At 44.9% G+C, this 19,161-nt stretch overlaps 1 protein-coding gene and 1 long non-coding RNA gene across 8 annotated transcripts in view; one reads left to right on the top strand and one right to left on the bottom strand.

Annotated features, from left to right (window-relative positions):
- LOC110403433 lies at positions 47-11,682 on the bottom strand. The gene is made up of 3 exons (XR_002441662.1): positions 11,457-11,682; positions 8,107-8,173; positions 47-2,490 (listed from the first exon to the last, which is right to left on the bottom strand). It is a non-coding gene; the product is annotated as an uncharacterized LOC110403433 (long non-coding RNA).
- MTM1 (myotubularin 1) overlaps positions 11,768-19,161 on the top strand; it is a 40,822-nt gene continuing 33,428 nt past the window's right edge. For 3 of the 7 annotated variants that reach the window (XM_021406624.1, XM_021406623.1, XM_021406619.1), the window contains exons 1-2: positions 11,768-11,849; positions 13,683-13,830. The gene's annotated coding sequence lies outside the window, so the exon portion shown is untranslated. Of the gene's footprint in view, positions 11,850-11,912; positions 12,128-13,248; positions 13,391-13,682; positions 13,831-19,161 lie in introns of those variants that run through there. The other 4 variants (XM_021406625.1, XM_021406622.1, XM_021406620.1 and 1 more) reach the window with 3 other exon arrangements.

Genomic DNA, 19,161 nt, shown 5'->3' with positions numbered 1-19,161 from the left:
CACGTGCCAGTCTCAAAATGTACACTGGGGAACGGGTGCCACGGTGTGCAGGCTGACTGTGGGGAACCTCAGCAACTGCAGCACGAGCCCTGCAGCTCTGGTCTGCAGCACGCTGTAACAGGCAGTGCCTCTATCACAATGAATTGTCTGCTTTATCCTGCAAAAAGTACCTTTGTACTTTGCCATCCCCTTTTCTTCTCTCGTTCAAGTGTGAAAATGCCCAAACTCTGGTCCTTCCTTTGCTTCCATGCTCCGTATCACTAAGGCCAGTAGGTGCAATGGTGAGGCAGCAAGGCTAAGCACATCTGCTTGGGTCCCCCCATGTGTGCTGTGGCAGCAGAGCACAGCCCGGGGCACACGTCATCTTAGCCTGCAGCCAAGGCCCACTGCATTTGCTGCTGTGGAAGCACAGAATGGATTTAGATTTCTAAAATAGCTACAAGGAACGAAGCGTCTGACAACAGCCACTGTTGAAAACTGTCATTTATTTCCCAAACAAGTTACGTCACCAGACTGCCCTCATAATTACAGCCATGAAAACAGAGGCAAAGCAGTAAGCTTTTTCCTCTTGGGCTCTAACATAACATCAAATACCTATAAAGGCCAGAATTTCCACAGTCTTGAGCTCACTAAGAGCTCATTTGTCTGAAAGGTTAGTGGCACAGGTAAGTCAGACTTTAAAATTCTAAACTTATTATGGAAAAATTCTCCTTGTGGATTGTATTAATCTAAACCAACCCATTTTTGACTAAGGCAAAACAGAAAAACATACTCATTCCTATAAAAAGAAGCATCCAGAGAGCTCCTAGGAACAGATGCCATGAGAGACAGGCGATTTCCCTGGGCAGCCCAGCCCTGACTATTGCAGAACCTGAGCCGTGCTGCGCGGTGGCTCTCCAGGATTGATTACACGTCTTGCTTAAGAAGCTTTCAACAAAGGAAGCTGTGCTGATGCTGAAGTGTAAGGTCAAGTTCTCCTCTCGTGCAGGATGTTGTAAATCAGGAGCCACTCCACTGCCTGCAGCAGGGCAACCCCTGATTTATATCAGTTCGGGAGCCAGGGTGAGCACCTGGCAGGGGCTGGCGCTCACCGATGGTGCCGCAGATGTGTCTGTGCCCCGGAGAGAGGGCCCTGGAGCGGTGCCCGGCGCAGGCCAGGCAGGCATGGGGCAGCGCAGCCTGCGGTGTGTGCTGCGCAGGTGGCACAGCCCCACAGGGACACTTGTCCCTGCCACATCTGCCCAGCCCCCTATGTGGGCTGAGCTCAGGTTTTGGTGCTTAATAGCAATTGAATGCCCGCTTCGACTTCTGTTCTCTGCTACGCATATATAGTAAATTTTAAAAAGAAAAAAAAGAGTCTGAAAGAGGGCAGCATGTTTTAAACACCAATAAGGGTCTCTCTGGGGCGAGGTAAAACCCAAGTACCAGTTGGCAGCTGCAGGAATTACGGAGACCTGAAAGCTCTGTCTGGTCAAGAGGCCTCCTGTGTACAATCCTGAGCAGAGCTGGGGAAAGGCGCCTGACTAAAGACACCTTCCTCGAACCAGGAGAGCTGCAGCTAATCACAGGCGTTTGCTTTGCTGCCTCCCCACTTGCTCGGTGGGTCTTGTAGCACAGCTCAGAACAAATAGTCTGTTGTATGCACTTCTTAATCCATTTCCCATTATGCAGCAGGTCTGGGACTGGCTCCCATCCCTGCTCTGCCCAAGGCAGCCATTCACCTAGCACAGCCTTGTGCTGCACACGTGCTCTCCATGGGGCCAACAGTACGTGGTCACATGTGTGGTGAGGACACGGAGCCACACTTCTTTGCTTTTCTGTGCTTAGGAGGTAAAAGCAGTTGGATTTTTTTTCTTATTCTGGAGGTTGGCGTGGCGGTGTCTGGGTTGCGTCACAGCTGTGTGCCAATTAAAATGACCAGAGCTGCGGCAGCGATGCGTCCTAGAGGGCCCTGTGCTGCGTGGCAGAGCCCTGCTGCCAGCCTCACACGTGTCAGAGCCCGAGAGCAGGGAGGCACTCCTGGGCTGGGTGCTTCCCACGCCTTCCGTCCTTATCAAGGTGTGTGACGCTGCAAATGGATGCCTGAGATTTAAGTGATTTGTTAGAATTTAAAAAAAAAAAAAAAGAAAGCAGCACTTTAAGTTCAAAGTTGGGCTTGTATCAAAAAAGGGCGCTACGCTTTGGTTGTTTTGATGTTGCCTTAATCCACTTTCAAGGAGCAAAGGGAGCGAGGCTCTACCCCTGCTTGGTTTCACATCCCAGCCATGCTGCCTTTGATGAATGGCAGGGACAGACAAGACGGGGCCGCGGCAGGGGGGTGAGGCAGCCTATTCTCACTCCCTGGGGGCAAATCACCCCTAAGCTATAAAGTTGTGAGATCTCTTTTTTCCTCGCTGCCATAGTGCTGTGCTTGACTCCATCCAGCTGCAGAAACACGCTTTGTTTCCAGTTCACACACTGCTCCTTGTCAGCCCTGCCGGCTTTGTACGGCTGCGGAGGAAACAGAATTAACTTGCGGACCAGGACCTGTGCTCCCTTCCTCTTCTCAGCCCATAAATTCTTATTCTCTCTCACCTATTAGCTGGCTGCACTGTTTGTCTAGGCGGCTCCCATTAACCCCCTGTTTAAGCCTCACAATCTTTTATAAATATATATATTTTCCTGTGCCCTTTCGGGGAGATTATGATGTCCACTTAGCAGTGGGGGGACTGTGAAGCGCAAAAGGCTAAGGACTCAAATCCCAAAGACGTTTAAGTACCTAATGAGGCAGACAGACACCAGCAGGATTTTTCATGTGTAGTTAAGCAGAACCGGTAGCCACGTCTCGCGGCCAGTGGTTTGTATCACCCTCGGCTGCTGTGCGCACGTCTGGACTTTGTTTCACACAGCGGAGAGGATTAGCTGGTTGTTTCAGTACGGCCTGTTGCAGCCAAAATGTGACCATGAGTCAGGTCCCTCGGTGTCCTCATTTTCCAACCTCAAAGCCAGTCGGCTCATCCTGGCCGGGAAGGGCGTGCAGCCCAACAGGTAGGCAGTGGAGGGTGAGCCATCGGTTTCCCTGACCTTCTGCACAAGTTCTTCTCTTTGCTCATCGCCTGGCTTCCAGCAGCCCGGGACGCAGCAAACCTCACCCTTCCAGAGGGGCATGGGCGTAAGCAAAAGCCTGAGTGTTTCATTCCTCTTGGCCAACATTCCTGCCAACAATCTCTCTGAAAGTGCCACCTCTGTGTCTTGAAGAGTGAGAGTTGTTTTATTTCCGCTTCAAACCTACAAATCTTTGCTAAAGTTTCTGGTTTATGATTTGCCACGAGATGCCCCTTTGTACACCTACATTTCCAGCCACTATACCAAAAGCTAACGTACTAAGCCACATGTAAATCTACCAACCCAGGTGCACCCTTTGCCAGCACTGTCTAGTTCATGGGGGTATGTAAATGCTTCACCATTTACCCGATGCTTCAGCTTGCAGGCATCTCCATGACTGACTGGTTTAGAAGCTCAGATGCCTAGTGCCTCTTGAGCACCTTACGGATGGCCAGTGTTCCCAAGAGTGTAGCAAGACACCATCTGCAATCACGCTTGGCCTTGCATGAAATCAGACAGGGAGGCTTTTTTCATCTTCTTGCACCTTGAGCTCTGATCCCAGAATAACGTTTTCACTTTAATTGTCTGTCAGTTGGTAATTTTATTCCTGGTGTCAGCATCCACAATAAGCTTGAAAAGAGTTTTGCCTCTGGCTGTGGCTCTAGTGATAGCTGTAGTGCCTCTTGTCTGTATCCTCAAACATAAACTGTAAGCTATTCTATGGAGCAAATACATTCTCTGTGTGTTTTATGCAGTGCCCAACAAAATGAGACCCTGGTCTCTAGATGCTACCATAGTGCTACTAATAAATAATAACTCAACACAAAGATTAAGACTGCCACACAGAGACTTTCTGATTTGGTACATTAATTTCTGATTCTTTTCATGCTGTGAATGTAAGCTGTAGCTGGAGATACAAAGTGCTGTGAAGATTACTGTAAGTACTCTGATCTTCTGAACCCTGAATGGAGGTCGCTGTTGTATAATAAATTGCATTAAAATATAAATGAAAAGAAATCATGTACAATTTTTCCACCAAGTATTATTCACAAGAAGCTTCATGGAAGAAATGACTGCGTTAACTCCAATAAAAGCCATTATTTCTTTCAGGTGGCTGCTTGAAGCATTGCTAATTGCCTGCAGCAACCTATCTCAGAATCTGATGTGATATTCAGGGCTTGCAAAGACCACACTTGTCTCAGTGATTTTGCAGAGCTGAGAGGGGTTTTGTTTCACTCATTAGAACAAGTGAAGACATTCTGCTCCACAATAAAATTATTTTCTCCTATGCATCAGAGTGTACAGATGGGACAGCAAAGCTGACCCACGGCAGCACAGCTCTTTCAGTATCACAGGAATGATACTTGTTCCCATGGAAGTTAACAGGAATGCCTTTACTGCCCTAGCAGCCGTCAGAACAGATTATCTGAGCCCTTAATGCACCATCTAAAAAGGTAAGTGCCAAACTTGGGGCCCTTCCATTGCTTAATGGCCTCAAAGTTTACTGCTTGCCCATTATACAGCCTTATCTGCTGGTTAGCACTCCAGCCATACGTAGTTATGCTGAGTATTCCTGGAGAGAGGTGATGGTACTTGCCCAAGCTGAATATTTTGAAGATTTTGGTCATTTACGCACTTGAGGTTAAGTAAAGTACATCCATTTCTTAATGGTTTCATTCTGCATTTATCTCCTGCTCATATAGCTGTGAATAAGCACAACCACATAAACGGAACAGCTCAGTCTGGTGGGCTGTAGCTACCGCTCACACAAGGATTCCTGCTAACACCTTGAGTGCCAGATTGGTTTTAACCCTGCCAATAAGTGGCAATTTCCTCTAACAATGGGAAAGAAAATTGCAGCAGAAAACCCATTTCTCCTCACCCACTGTGATACATTTAGGCAAACTGAGTATGGTTGAGAGTTTCCTTTTTCATTATGAAGAATAACACTTAAGAATAACAAGATTAGATCCATTTTCCCTACAAAACATAGTCGGGGGAAATTTGAATTAAACCGATGTCAGTCCAGTGTGAGTTTTTGGAGAAGCCAAAAGAAACCATGCTCTCAATTCACTGAGCTGTGCACTGGGAACCTCTGCTGAAACAGGCTTGAATCTCACCTAAAGTTCATCACCAGCACCTGAGAATGCAGGAAGCAATGGACCAGCTGGGTTTTGGAGACAGACATCAGTAATGCTCCAGTGGGTAGTGGTGTCCAGAACAACTTGCTTACTCATTGATCTCCTACCCTTGCAAAAGCAGCCACTTCTGTTGATGATGTGATATAAAATACTTTCATGAAAATCAAGTAAAAAAATATTCTGATCTAAATAAATGCATGTTTCTAAAGAGGAAAAAGGGCTTTCCCATTGTGCATCTTTCCACAGGCTCCCCACTGAGCCCCACGACCTCAGGATTCTTCACTGAATAGCCACTGCAGTCTGCTGCCTGGAACTTGACTGAATTTCAAAGTTAACCCCTATTCTAAGGAGAATGGCTGCTGAGAGGGGCAGCACTGTGTTTACAAAAAGCACAAATATGCCCCTGTGAGCAGTGAATGCTTGTGGATTCCTGATCTATCCAGATCACCCAACCAATCTTGTTGCCTTCTATGAAGGAGTGACAGCATCAGTAGACAAAGGAAGAGCGACTGATACCATCTACCTGGACTTCTGGAAGGCCTCTGATATGGTCCCACATTACATTCTTAACTCTAAATTGGAAAGATATAAATTTAAAGGGTGGACTATTCATTGGATAAGGAATTGACTGGATGGTCGCAGCCAGAGGGTTGTGGTCAATGGCTCTCTGTCCAGGTGACGAGTGGTGTCTCCCGGGGGTTCATCTTGGAATCAGTGCTCTTCAACAGGGAGGAGATTGCCCCTCTCTGCTCTGCCCTCATGAAGTCCAATCTGGAGTACTGTGTCCAGGCCTTGGGCCCCCAGCACGAGACAGAGCTGTTGGAGTTGGTCAACTGGAGGGCCATGAAGATCTCAGAGGGCTGGAGCACCTCTCCTGTGAAAAAAGGCTGAGGGAGCTGGGCTTGTTCAGCCTGGAGAAGAGAAGGCTCTGGGGAGACCTCATTGTGGTTTTCTAGTACTTAAAGGGAGCTTATAAACAGGAAAGACTTTTTACGCAGTCTGATAGTGATAGGACAAGGGGGAATGGTTTTAAACTAAGGGAGAGGAGTTCAGATTAGATATTAGGAGGAAATTCTTTACGCAGAGGGCGGTGAGGCCCTGGGACTGCTGCCCAGAGCTGTGGGTGCCCATCCCTGGAGGTGCCCAAGGCCGGGCTGGGTGGGCCCTGGGCAGCCGGAGCTGGGGAGGCAGCCAGCCTGTAACAGGGGGTTCAAACTGGACAGTACTTAAGGTCCCTTCCAACCTAAGTCATTCTATGATTCTATCAGCTGCTGTGACTCTTGTACTGTAAAACAAAGACTATTTCCTTATAGAGTATGGATTAACTCTGTTCTGACAGCCTATGTAGTGTTAATTGACATACATAAAATAATGCTTAAAATAACTCTAATATGCTGAATTCTAAGGGATTCAGATGCTACTGTAGTTGAAGTTGTACATGTGCAAACCTTGGCAAGAACAGAAGGGAAGGTGTGAGTCACATAACACAGAGGATTTTTTTCACTGATAAAACAGTTTGATGCAACTATGAGATACTTTTACAAGGTATTTTAACTTTAACCACTTTGCTGCTGCTGTTTCAGCTGCCCTGCATCACTTGAATTCTTTTGGGATTTGAATGAAACCTCAGACCTTCAGAGAAATTCAGTTCAGCACAGACCAAAGCAAAGCACTTAACAGGTATTAGTCTAAAAGGTACTTTTGTTTTATGAGCTATATTTACACATTTAGCAGGTCACTTTCTATTGCAATTTACATTTACATGCACTGGAATCTTATTCCTTTGTGTGCTATTTAATTTAAGAGGATTTTCTTCTATTTCTCTTAATTTGGGACAGCGTTCTAATGGTACTAAAAATAATTCTACTAATAGTTCTGGTAATTCAGTGGATATTACTAGCTTCCATTTGTTTGGTTCCTTTCAACCAAATTCATTCCAGTGCTTTTAAAATCTTTCACTTACTATGCAAATTAGATAAGATATATCTGCGAATGAGTTTGCCTTCCTCTGAAATGCAGCTACTTTTCAAATAAAACATACTAACTGCCTCTAATATTTGCATGAAGAAAGTGTGTGATCTTTTTTTAACCTGAGTATATAATCTGCAAGTGCCTGATACTATTTTTTCTCTGTCTTGGAAGACAGAAAATCAGCACCTAATAGAAGCCTATCCCCTAGCCACAGCATGGGTGTGTGTGTGCGTACACATATATATGTCTATACATCTTTCAGTTGTCATGTGCCAGCATTTGGCATCAGCAGTACTGTGCATGCAAAACCTACGTATCTGAAAACTAGCATCTGCCCGACTTCACAATAACAAGTACGTACATTCAGTCGGTGTCTCTGAAAATGCTTCCCAAAATATAATTGCTATTTCCAGCCTTGGGACTTGCAGGATCCAGAAATACAACAGGCCTCTTATATAACTCACCTTATTGCTATTGTGAGTCAAGCAGCAAGGGGCAGATGTTTTTTAGGGTGCTTTAGAGTGTTTTATTTGGTAATGTGTTACTTGATAAAGAAATGATTAGGCTAATTGAGGGAAAAGCTAGAAAGAAATAGGTTAAAGAGGTCTTAAAGTACAGCTTAAAATAATTAAATCTGGCAGTCTTTATTTAGAAGAGACAAAAATAAACACCAAGTTAGCAAACAAAGGACAGTAAAAGGAAACAAAGGGTATAAATGGTGCAGCAAAAGAATCACTCATTTACCATATAGTTTCTAATATCTCACTTGCGAAAGGGGGAAAAAATGTACATGTGTACATACGGACATACATAAATATATACATTTAATACTACATTGTCTTTTATATTTTGTCACAGCTATTACCAAATGAAAATTTTTGCTAGGTAGATGGATATAAATCATCTTTACCTTGACTTGTGGGCTTGATTTAAAGATGAAGAATTCCCACTTCCACTTATTTTTGTCCCTCTTCTCTCTAGAACAGTGGGAAAACCTGTTAATACTATTATCAGGTATGGTTATGCTCCTAAACTACACACTGCAGTCATCAGTCTCATAATACCTAGGTTTTCCCTGGCATCCCCATTCTGTATGAGTATTTATTATATTTATTATTTGTTATTGTATTTACCTTAGTGCTACAAAGCCCTGTTATGGATCAGAGTAAACACAAATGATGTTCCTGCCCTGAAGAGCTTTACGGTCAAACTAAGAAATGGGAGAAGCGAGGAATACAGAGAGGAGAGGCAGCACAAGGAATTGTGACATTGTACAGTAGACATTACAAGAAAGAGAAGTTTTACGTAATGTTCTGAAGACAAATGATCAGTAACTTTGTGGCCATTTGGAGGATCCCTGCACATAAAAGACAGCCAAAAGAACACACAGAGACAGATGTTTAAACACGTTACAAGTGGGCTGTGAAAACTGGCATCATGAGCTGAAGGGAGCTGCAGTAAGACCTCAGAAGTGAATGGGAATGGCAAGCAAGGTGAAGACAGGCTATCGGGCCTTTCAATCTAAAGACACCTTAGTAAGAATCAACATGATAGAGTAGGCTGAGCCAGTGGAGAGATGAAAAGAGAGAAATAATGTGGTGAAAATGACAGACTAAGAAAAATGGCCTTTGTAGCTGCATTCTCAGTGGGTATGAGCAAGACAAGGTTATATTTTCCAAGGCCAAAGGAAATGATATTGCAGTAATTGAGATTTGAGAAGATGGGAATTTTAGCTATATGGACGGATTTTGACATAGTCTAAATATAAAAGACTACAAAAAGGTCTGAGTCAAAGATGATTACATTCAGGCAGATACTAGTGTAATAGATAGAGTTCTTGTGGGAGAAGACACAACACTATTTAACTATGCTGAGCTTAAAATGACATTAGAGTTCTCAATTAACCAGTTCTTATCCAGATGGTCCAGGGATTGGATGGAGGTTGGAGTGTTTGCATGCTGTCTGGGCTGATTATGACCCAGGCACCATATGCTGCAGTACAAAAGAATGAGGAGCAGGCTCAGAAACGTAGAGACAGCCAAAAAACATCCCAAAAATTAAATAACGTATGCTCCCGCAGATCCAAATGGCCATCAGGTGAATCATTGGTCAGGTGACTCAAAACGAGTTTCATTCAGTTCACACCTTACAAGTGTCTCACTACGCAGGTGTGGGGCTCATGAGGCCCTCATGGCTGCATTCAGTAGGTGAAATTACCACTTGTAAGATGGTAGAATCATAGAATCATAGAATTAGCTAGGTTGGAAAAGACCTACAAGATCATCCAGTCCAACCATCCACCCACCACCAATATAACCCCACTAAACCATGTCTCTCAGCACAACATCTAAATGTTTCTTGAACACCTCCAGGGACGGTGACTCCACTACCTCCCTGGGCAGCCCATTCCAGCGCCTGACCACTCTTTCAGAAAAGTAGTATTTCCTAACATCCAGCCTGAATCTCCCCTGGTGCAATTGAGGCCATTCCCCCTCGTCCTATCACTAGTTATAAGAGAGAAGAGGCCAACCCCCAGCTCACTACAACCTCCCTTCAGGTAGTTATAGAGAGCCATGAGGTCTCCCCTGAGCCTCCTCTTCTCCAGACTGAACAATCCCAGCTCCCTCAGCCGCTCCTCATAAGCCCTGTGCTCCAGACCCCTCACAGCTTCGTCGCCCTCCTCTGAACACACTCCAGGGCCTCAATGTCTTTCTTGCAGCGAGGGCCCAAAACTGGACACCAGAGCTGAGTACAGAGGGACAATGACTTCCCTACTCCTACTGGCAACACTATTTCTGATCCAAGCCAGGATGCCATTGGCCTTCTTGGCCACCTGGGCACACTGCTGGCTCATGCTCAGCCGAGCCTCAACCAACACCCCCAGGTCCGTTTCCTCCACACAACCTTCCAGCCACTCTGCCCCAAGCCTGTAGCATTGCCTAGGGTTGTTGTGGCCAAAGTGCAGGACCCGGCACTTGGTCTTGTTGAACCTCATCCCATTGGCTTCAGCCCAGAGATCCAGCCTGTCCAGATCTCTCTGTAGGGCCTTGCTACCCCCAGGCAGATCGACACTTCCTGCCAGATTGGTGTCGTCTGCAAACTTACTGAGTGTGCTCTCAATGCCCTCATCGAGGTCATCAATAAAGATATTGAAGAGGACAGGCCCCAGCACCGACCCCTGGGGAACACCACTCGTGACCGGTCGCCAGCTGGATTTAACTCCATTCACACCACCTTCTGGCCCCGGCCCTCCAGCCAGCTCCTTACCCAGCAAAGAGTGTACCTGTCCAAGCCACGGGCTGCCAGCTTCTCCAGGAGAATACTGTGGGAAACAGAGTCAAAGGCTTTGCTGAAGTCTAGGCAGACCACATCAACAGCCTTTCCCTCATCCACCAGGTGGGTCACTCAATCATAGAAGGAGATCAGGTTGGTCAAGCAGGATCTGCCCTTCACAAACCCATGCTGGCTGGGTAATAGTGACACAAACCAAGAGTTTAGCTAGAAGAGCACACCAACTTGTAGTAAAGAGGCAGAACTGAATGGAAATTGTTGTTTGCAGTGTAGCTGTGGCACATGTTGTGTGGGGATAAAATGCAGATGGACTAGAGAAGCAATCCAAAGGGAAGGGCCTAGTTACCATCTACTGAAAGTTGGAAGGCATGCAAGAAGGCCTTCAGATATGGGCTTGTAAATGGGTTAGAAATGGAGGAGCAGAGAAGGAGGAGAAGAGAACAGTGTCACAGAGCAAGGGTGGAGAATATTTTGTTTGACAGATTAACGTGGAACAATAGATGCAATCACTGAAGGTCATATGGGCAAGAGGCTGCTTGAGACTTTGTCTTGTCAAAGAAGAGCAAGGGATGTAACCAGGCTGGAAAGAAACTGGCACAGAACTGGTGGAAAGAAATTTCAGAAAAGGACTCTGGAGAGCACCTCTGGTGATCTTAGGTTCCAGGAGTGAGAAATGAGTAACAAAAAATAATCTTTTAGTCTTTATAATGTCAGAGAAAAACTTTAGAATGTGATCTGAAGGAAACCTTGAAAGAACGATCAAATAAGGATCCTCTGTGAGCAGGCACACACATTTATCTAGACAAACAGATATATACCTATGTATATGCAAACCAATACGTTGATTTATGAATACTGTACTGGACTCAATCAAAGCGAAACGTCAACATTGCATCAGTGAACTTTCTATCTAGTCTTTACTTAAGAGGCTGAGGTCAGAAGGTCCTGGAGGACAACAGACAGGACTACCTGCAGAAAGGCAGTATTTCACCTCCTCCCGCCCGCAGCTCGCTCCTGCTCATTATAGCTCGCAGTTGCAGCCATTAGGCTGGTGTGAGGGGGTGTGCCTGTGACTGCCAGCAACCACTGATCGATAACGCGATCGCCTTTACAGAAGACGCGTTTCGCCCCAACCCGCCCCACGCCGCGGCCTCAGCCGACTCCTTCCCGCCACCGCGCCCCGCTCGCGAGCGCCACCCTCCGCGACTACAGCTCCCGGCGGCCCCGCGGCGCCCCGCGCACTACAGCTCCCGGCAGCCCCCGCGCGGAGGCGCGGCCCTGCCCGGCGGGGCGGGCGCGCGGTGGGCGGGCCGCACTCTGCGCCGCACTCGGGCCCGCGACGGCGACGTCGGCCGCGTCGCGGTGAGTCTGTGGGTTGTGCGCCGGGTAGCGCGGCGACCGAGGCCGGTCCCGTCCTGGCCTCGCGTCCCCAGCCCCTCCGGCGCCGGCCCCTCGCTCTTGCGCCTCCCTCAGCGCCCGCCGGCGGGGGCTCGGCTCGGCCTTCCCTCCGGCCCGGCGCCCTCCCGCACGGCTCGGCCCACCTCGCCTCCTCTTGTCAGGGCTCACCTGTGGCCGCACTCGGCTGCCCGCAGCCCCTGCCCGTGTGGGCCGGCAGCCAGGCGCCGTGACTTAGCGCTGAGGTACCTTTGAACCGTAACTTTCGTCTTTGCCGCGGAGAAAACTTATCTGCTGCAATATGAAAATATCCCGAGCACCCTGTGTGTGGTTTCAGACTTGTGAACTGCTCTAGCGTCTGTTTGTGACTGGCTGAAGTTTTGTTCTGACGCATGTGACTTCCATTTCACAGCAAGTGTTGTGAGTTGGTTCGGCATAAGAAATGGCTCTTGAGATGACAGGTTGTTTCTGCTCGCTGATCTTTGTGCTGTAGCAGTAAGGCAGAAATGTATCTATGTGTGTATATTTGCAGGTGCATGTGTCACTAAGGCAGCAGGAAAGGTTTGAGCTTTTCTTCTTTTTACAGAGAGCCACGTTTTTTTCGAGCCTGTAGAAGGCAACGTATGTGAATCCAGTGCTGAGATCGTGTGGATGTTGAGAAGTATTCAGTGGTTGTTCTCTAGAACAAGTATTGGCTTGTCTTGAGAGGCACTAACACAGTTGCATATGTTTAAATAGCACCGTGGACATACCGCGCAATACCCGTTTTGGGGCAGTGCTGTGCTTGTAGCTTGCTAGCAGTCATGCATTTGTCTAATGAGGTTTGAATGGGGCATATCTCACAGTTTTCTACCTTACCACTGTACAAATCTCTTTCCTGGTAGCATTCGTTGCAGTTTACACAGTTAAAAAGAGGTTCAGATGTACAGTTACTAACAAAGCTGGCAAGTGCATCAAGCCTTAATGCACTTTGGGGAGTGTATGTAGTTTCATTGTGTGGCAAAAGTCACAAGAGATGAGATAAAGAGGTGCTTTTGATGAAGGGCAGAGTTTTCCCTTTTTTCACTGTTTATCCTTCTGTGCTTTGTCAGCAAGTGCTTCTCTTGGAAGCTTCCTTTGGAAGGCAAAGGCTGTAACATCACTGAGGTTGAGCAAGCTAGTGCTAAAGTATTCCTGATCCATAGAGTTACAGTGTTAACCAGGCTAGTATTAATGTAGAATGCAAGGCTAGTTTCATGAGAGCTAACTGTAAATCTTTAACAGTGCGGGTGCTCCTTTAAAGGAGACAGTACTGATTTTTACTAAGAACTTAAATTGTGTAGAAATAAGTTTTACTTCATAGTCTGTTTCTTCTGACTTCCTCTAGTTACACATCACCTTCCACATGAAATTCATTCCTGAATGTATTTTGGAAAAGAAACAAATGCCAGTATTCATTGGAAACAGTTGACAGAGGAAATGTTTAGCAGCGTGGAATAAGATGCCCAAAAATGTCTAGGGAACATAAGGTTGGTTAAAAGTCTATGTAGTATTTACCGATTAGAGACATTTCAAAGCTGTCTATCTTAAAGATTCAGAAGCTCTTCTCAGTTCCAACAACTTGATGCCAAACTTGCTGACACAAGAGAAAACTGAAAAAGAACTGGTACTGTTTTGTTTCCTTTCTCCAGAATGTTTTAGTAGCAACAGTTCTGTTTTTTTTTTTTTTTTTTCCTTTCTGACGTTATTTTAAAAGTAACGTCAGATGGAGTACTCTGGCAACTCTAACAGTGTCTTCATACCTGTTGCATTCCTGTCAAGGTCCAGCTACAGCACAAACTCAAATGTTTGAAAGTTGAAGGATGAATGCTGTGTTGCCCTTTCATCGCACACTGAGGTTGGCGCCTCTGTTTTCTACAGCTGAAATGACTTACTAAACTTGGAAGCTTCTGGGAAAGAGAAAACAAAAGTAAGTGTTTACAAGAAGAGCAGGTTACGCTTTTGTGTAAGATAGGATGTGTGTTTTTTGAAATAATCTTTGCTGAGTGGTTGCAGATAATGAATGGGAGGGCCATATGCAAGGGGCTGTCTGCTATGTGACTGGAACCATTACTGCATAACATACAGAGACAGGTGTGAAATACAAAAGTATTCATCTTCCTGTGCAAGGCAAAGCTCCAGCCTGCTGCTTGAAAGAGCATGCCTGAAAGTGCGGTGCTGCCCAAGGAATAACTTAGGCAGGGGGCTCCCAGTTTTTCCCTTTTTGGGAGTGAAGCAGAGAACTGTCTCTGGGTGGCTTCATCCAAGCCCTTAGCTTACTTCTTTTCGGAGATGAGCTCAGAATAGCACTTTCTCCATAGTATTATGTGTAGTATTCGGAGAAGGAATCCATGTAGTAGAAGAGGGAACTAGGCACAGCAGGCAAAAGAAAAGGACTTTGATGTATCGGTTGCTGTACATGTTCTCAAAGGAAAGTTGGTTAGAATGACATCTCCTTTTCAGGCTTTCCTCCGTTATAGTGTCATATTTTAATACAGTATATCAATGTGTAACAGTTAAATTTTCCATTTCTCCTGTGGAATCACCAGTTAAATCTTTAGCAATAGAGCTCTAGTGGCCTAAGGGGATATCTTTCAAGAAGAGTGAGCAGAGAGCAAATGACAATTTTCTTAACAGAAAACTTTGAAGTTGTGTTTGCTATCCCATAGGCATTCCTGTCAACTGCATCAGCTTTTGACAATGTAGGAGGTATACATTCCCTGCAGGGGATGCAAAGTAGAGAAAATAGGCTGGGTAGGTTTAGAAAGCCACGGATCAGCCTCCTGACGTCAGTATCCTACAGATGTAATGTTGATTCTAGAGGTAATGTGACAAATGGTTCCTAAAAAAAACCACTCGCTTCTGTCCTGCCACCTAATCTAGCTAGATTTAACAGCTGCTTATTGTACAGGGCTCATGGATAGAAGGAAAACTACTGCTTTCTTTGATGTACTCGATAACTGAACCTCCACTTCAGAATCAGACACCAGAATAAATATTAAGAACAAGTCAGGAAAGAAGACAAATCACAACAAATGGAAGGCGTTACGCATAGAACAAATTCAGGAAAAGCAACGAGCGAGTAAGAGAGGGTAGATGTAATTGCTGGTATATCTTACAAGAAACACACCTCAAACAAATGCTAGAAAACAGGCTTTAGCAAATAATTCTGTTTATTACAACTGAAGTAGGTGCTGTTTTTCCTTGTTGCTGTGATATAAAGCATGAGAAATATCTGACTAACAGATCAAAGTCCATCCGCACAGAAGTTACTTAGTGTCCCTGATGGCTCCTGTCCTACTGTATCATCTTTCTGTGAGAGAGCTTGTAATTTTCTGGCAAAAATGCTAGCCAGGATAAAAGCCGGGGTTTTCACCTTAAGCTATGCTTTCATTGTAATTTGAAAGGAGGAAGCAATTGGGTTGATAATTAGAAAAAGTAATGTTTTGAACTTGTATGTGAGGTCTTGCTGAAAGCCATGAATTATTTTGAAAGTAGAATGGGAGTTAAATTCCGGGAAAGGTTAAGACAATAAAGAAAGCCTTCAAATGGAGACAGGAAAAATATCAATCAAGACAGAACTGCAGTTTTCTTTCTTTCTTTCTCCAGCTGTTGTTCAGTATTTGGCTTGCTTGTGCAAGCTACAAAATTTATATATTTTTTTTAAACAAAATGTGCACACGAGTGCACAGGATCTAGTGACTCTAAGGAAACGCTGGGGCAGACTTTTTTGCCAAATGCTGCCATCTGTGTAACTAAATGGTCAGGGTGTTATTTCTTGTTTGTCCAAGGTCTTCATTCAGATGTGTTCAAAACTGCCTGGTATAGTGATGCCTATAGAACAGGATTGTGCCGGCAGCTGGCGTGCTGCTGCTTTGCTTCCAGCATTAGCAATCACTTGAGTGTTACTGACTTTTCTTCCTACGCAGCTGTTCATGCTGAGTTCTTTGAGGACAATGACTTGGCCCTTTTAAGTATGGGGCAAATTAGGGAACTAAAAAATGCTTTTGGGGGAGAGGAAGCATTTCCTGATTCTTCAGAAATGTAGCACTTCATGGTGTGGCACACAGCTTGCTGTTCACTCTCTAGCAGAGAACTGGCAACATCAGCAATGCTGGAATGCATTTTTTTTAAAGGTGGAGAAGCCTGCTGGGGCATTTGCTTCTAGAAGACAGGTAGCTCCAGATTTCAGATTTCTTTCTAAGTGGTGCTTTTTTTTTTTTGTCTTGGAGAATGCAGCCATCTTTTATATTCCATTACTGATGAATTTGATTAACTGACTTAAAAACTTCTTTGCAGAAGGGCGAGCGCTACTGTACATTCTCCATGCACGGTATCCCCTCGAGGCTTGTACCGCTGACATGCTTTTTGTGTTCTAGTTACAGCTTGAATTGGGAATGCTTTCAAAGAGACTTGAAAGCTCAGATGCTTTCCCTAGACAATGTAGATTTAGTAAATGCATATGTTGGGGAAGATCACTTCGACATGAAGAGAGAAGAACTGCTAGTGGCGCAATCCGCTCTGAGATAGTAGGATCGTAAGGAAGGGTGGAGGCTGCAGGCTGCGTTCCTGAAAGGTTGCACTTGGAAGGATTTTACACCCCATCTCTGCGACGGCAAAGTAGAACTGGGAGATTCTGTGGTCTGGTAATCCATGTTGACTGCAGCGATCCTCTCTGGAATAAGAGCGGATAGAAGCATATGACTTGATGTGCAAAGAGGGTTTGTTGATGCATGGGATAGATATGATCTGCCCTTGAACTCTGACAGTAAGAAATTGTAAATGCTGTTTGAAGTGGTTTGAGAGAGCCTCTTGCTGCTGAAGTGATTCTTCTCACAGCGAGGTCAGTTTTCCTTATGCTATGTGGACCTCTCTTTCTGGTCAAGTGGTGTAGCAGGTAGTTGTTGCTGACCACAAGTAAATAGGTGTAAATATGACTTATGGCTATTAAGTGAAACAATAGGTTTTAACTGTTTTGGTACTGGAACGCTCTGCCTTACATTGCTTACTTTTTTGTGCGTGTGACTTTGTTCAGCTTTGTAGACATCTGATACCTTCTTTTGTTTCCACTGTTGAGTGGAGTTCCTTCGCACTGTGATGTACCTGGTTAAGTTTATTTCTACGGGCCTGGCTGCTTGGCTTTGGCACTTAGATCTCGCTGTGTTTCTGTGGTTGGTTGGTGCTGTTTGGGAGAGCTGGTGGCTGGCAAACTGCCTTCATTGCTGCAGAGCTTTCTACTGACTTGTGTATTCCTTTATATGTTTGATACTAAAACTTTATTAACCTTTAATGAGATGAATGACTGCTGTTTACTTCATTAGATTCATTAGATTAAATGCTCATTTACGAATGTTAAAGATTCTGGTACTATTTTCAGTGACTCGGATACGATAACTTCGGTGCTGTTGCTAGTCTGACCTTTCAGGACTGTTTCTTTTCCTTTTTTAATGTGTTTTTTATTTAAGGATTTCTGTTCCTTTCTTCTCACATACTTAGAATATTTTTATCTCCTCCCTCTATGGTTCTCTTAACTTTGCTTCTGTGTTAGGAATTCCTAGAGTTCTGCTCTATTCTATATGTTACTCCTGAAAACCAGCGTGTTATATTTTGTGTGTTCTCTGCAGCTGCACTTCTGACAGATGTTTTGAGGATCTTGACTTTACTGCATGCTTCTAATTTTATCATGGGAAACGCAAGGCAGTGTACTCATAGCAGCTCTGTAAGCTGTGGTACAGAGAGGGCAGTTTTGTTTCCTGTAGCAGTATGAGCAAACCTTGTTATTATGAATCTGTTTTTTTTCATGCTTTGTATCTTCCACTTGACTGAGGGTGCATCTTTTTTCTGTTCGTTCACCCTAACTTATGCTTCCTTCAAACACAGTTGGTTTTTTGTTTTGTTTTGTTTATAAAAAGCTTACTAATCCGATGTTATTTTTCTTCTCTTTGAACTGATTCCCTGCTATGAAAATGACTCCAGTTTTATCTAGACTGGCAGATGCGCTGCAAATCTTAAATGAGTAACTCATTGCTGTGATCACTTTTGAGTGTCACGATAGTAACTAGTACCACTTGTTCTAGATGTGGTCAGATTGTTCTCTGGATTGCTTTAACAGCAGTTGGTGAAGGGGCTTTGTTAATTCTGTAGCTGTATGATTAGGAGAGCCCTTGCAGACGCACGGATTCTGCTCATTTTCTCCTCTGGAGCAGGATTATGAGAACCTTGCTTTTACCTCGTGTCACGGTTACTGTTGTGTGACAGTGCAGAATGCTCCTAAAAATCTTCCGTCAGAGATTTGGTTCTGCCTTCATGATAAATCTGATTCTAAGAAACACAGATGATTCTCATCTTCAACTCACCAGGATCGCTGAGTCCAACTCTTGCTTCCACCCAGTGTTGTCGAATTTGTTGGTGCTCCAACTAATGGAAAATTTTAAAAGCATTTTCTTTTCCACAATATTAATACAGTGATGGAGGGTAAAAAATATTAAATATGCGGAAAGTGCTGCTCACAGTAATTTACTTGATGCAGTTTACTTGACCTCGGATGTTTGTGGTGGTAATCCTATGACAAATGTGGATTGTATTCTTTGAACACAGTCTGGTGCTTTATATACATATGGATTTGGACCCTTGAACTGATTTTGTAAAATCTGGCCTCCAGTGCCTGACCTTTCCAGTGTTGTTGTGCCTGCATTCCTATGTACCCTAGGAAGCACAAGTGTAAATGTGTTCTTTAATGGAAGTACAAATCCCAAGTAATTTAGTTGTTGTTGTAAGATGATTGGAGCCTACATTTCTTGGGAGCGTTACTGTAGTGAGTTCTGGTAGTTTTAATAGAGCTTTGTTTATTAGTTCAAGTCCAGTGAAATCGCTTGGTCCCCTTGCTGTGCTAGATTGAAGGGAGGATGCTCGACTGTAACTGCCAAATATTGTGTATGGGAACTGCTGAGTCACGGCCTGAACCACTGATTGAGCACCTGGGGAAAAGACTCGGTCAGCCCTGGGAGCACAGGTGAAGGCAATGCACTGTGTGCCCAGAAGGGCTGGAGCCTGGCTCCTCTTAGACCTTACTGAAGGGCTGACTGCCACCGTGGAAGGATCTCTTTCTGGAGATCCGTCCTCTGTGGAGTTTTCCCCTATGAGCCTAGATCTTCAGAGATGAGTGAGCAGTCCTTTTTTCCTTCCCTTATAACACCTTTCTGTTGCATTAGTCCCTCTGTCGTTACACTTCTTGTATCACCTTTCCATTGTGTTGATCTTT

Source organism: Numida meleagris, chromosome 8 (genome assembly GCF_002078875.1).
Source record: "Numida meleagris isolate 19003 breed g44 Domestic line chromosome 8, NumMel1.0, whole genome shotgun sequence".
In the NCBI taxonomy this organism is placed as follows: Eukaryota; Metazoa; Chordata; class Aves; order Galliformes; family Numididae; genus Numida; species Numida meleagris.
Note: the sequence above shows the minus strand (reverse complement) of the source record. Positions and strands in the feature narration are given on the sequence as shown.